The 1,948-nt window shown below is 37.6% G+C and overlaps 1 protein-coding gene across 1 annotated transcript in view; it reads right to left on the minus strand.

Annotated features, from left to right (window-relative positions):
* The window catches only part of klhl38b (kelch-like family member 38b), a 5,501-nt gene extending 4,097 nt beyond the window's left edge, over positions 1–1,404 (minus strand). Inside the window, 1 exon segment of the mRNA XM_019895689.1 lies at positions 1,241–1,404. The gene's annotated coding sequence lies outside the window, so the exon portion shown is untranslated.
* Between the last annotated feature and the right edge of the window lie 544 nt (positions 1,405–1,948).

A 1,948-nucleotide genomic window follows, 5' to 3' on the forward strand; every position in this document is an offset into this window, starting at 1 on the left:
CCCGAGCAAGTTTAATTTACCTGGCAACGCAAGCTAGCTGAAATATGATTGGTTAAAAACTCTACCATAATAAATAAGTTATTTATCGAGTGGCTTTCAATGTTATTTAAAATAACAGCCACTCAACTAAGTGGAAATAATATGATATAAAGAATACAGAGAATAATTTTGTTTACATATTTATGAAAATAAAATAACATAAATTATAAAATAACATAAAATACATAAAAGTAAATTGACTTTTCTGAGAATGTTTAGGCCAGCAGAGAAGGCCTTGCTGGCCCTCAGGGTCCGCCACTGTTTTTAAATGAACATTTATGTACTTCCAGGTCAATTTAGCTACTATTGCCTCTCACCCGCGGCTGTTAGAGAGAAAATAGTATGCTTCAGATATCTTTCGCTTATTTGGAAACCATACTTAAGATCAAGAACAGATTTTATGTACCGGTATTTGTATTTCAAGACAATTTCTAAGTATAATCCAATTAAATTCACTCACAGGTGAAAACGCTCCATCTCAGTTGCTTTCATTTACCCGGAAAATGACCCGGAAGAATAAATGCATCTTATAAACATTTTTTTAAACTATTTCACGTTATCTCACAATATTTGTGAAGGAATGCAAAGTTTGTCTTTTGTCACCTTATTGGCTCCATACAGATCCAATATAAGGGATAAATGAGTTGTTTTTTTTTAAAGAAGTATGAACCTTTCCAACAATAATAATATAAGCAATTATGTGATTAGAGGTGAGCGAGTAACTGCCGACCAGTCCTGTGTATACCCTACCTCTCAGCGATGAATGATTACAATCACAATGTAAAATGGATGGATGGATGTCCAGAGGTATTTATTTAGTATTATGATCGTTGTTGTTGTTGTTTCTTTCTTTCTCTCATAAATTTGGTGCAAAATATGAGATGCTGATGTACAACTACACAGCACGAGAAGCTACTATAAGAAACATATTGTTCAGCTGATCAATTAGTCTCTTAATCATCATTTAAATTCAGCTCTTTTTTTTTTTCGTCGGCTCTCATTTAATGTAATGTTGGTGCTCCTAATGTAGTGTGTACAGACATCACATGGTGACTTCCGGACAGATAGGGACTTCAAATGCAAAGCCACACAGCACTGTGCTTTTTTAAAAATTTATTCAATGAAGTAACAATCAAATCTAGCAGTATCTATTTCCCAAACCCATTGAGCAGTCTCTGCTTCATCCAATGACAAGGCTTACCTTCTTGGCCCTATATCTGGCTTCTGCAGGGTCCTTCAATGTATTAGCAGCAAGCACTCAGCAGAAAAACACTGACGGCTACCAATTTTCTTGCACTTTCTCCTGCTTTGCTCTGCGTTGCTGCTGTGTGACTCTCTGATCCAGAGGGGGCTGTCTCTTTGTAGAGCATGCCGCATGCTGCTTGTTATTATGATCCCCTTCCACGAGGTCTCTGTGTAAATTCCTGCTCTAAATATAGGGCCTGTTTGGCAACACCGTAGCAAACTCACATGTGACTTGAGGGAGAGCGTTCTCAATATCCACCAGACTCAATCACCGTGTGGTTTGATTTCAGCAACTTGGTTATAGCAAGGATCATCGATAACACTGACTTTGTTGATATCTTGTGCCGCTGAAGCACAAACACAGAAGAATGAAAAGGAACAAACAGTCCTAGCCCTAACTACTCCTGTCACATAAGTCATCGCGGGCCCTTTTAAAGATTTGTTTTGGCAAGATGCTTGGTTTTGTTGGCTAGAAGAAATGCATAATCATCTCATAAATGACCTAACTGCACATGAGAGGTAGACATTGCAGTGCCATACTCTCCAGCCAGAGCACATGGGGTGTTATTATTTTTGCATTTTCCTTGGACTCTTCACAACTGGTGTATCCCTCAACAGAAAAGCAAATAATTATTTCAATTTCACTCTTGAAATTTGACGTCTT

Source organism: Hippocampus comes, unplaced genomic scaffold (assembly GCF_001891065.2).
Source record: "Hippocampus comes isolate QL1 unplaced genomic scaffold, H_comes_QL1_v1.1 scaffold387, whole genome shotgun sequence".
Classification (NCBI taxonomy): domain Eukaryota; kingdom Metazoa; phylum Chordata; class Actinopteri; order Syngnathiformes; family Syngnathidae; genus Hippocampus; species Hippocampus comes.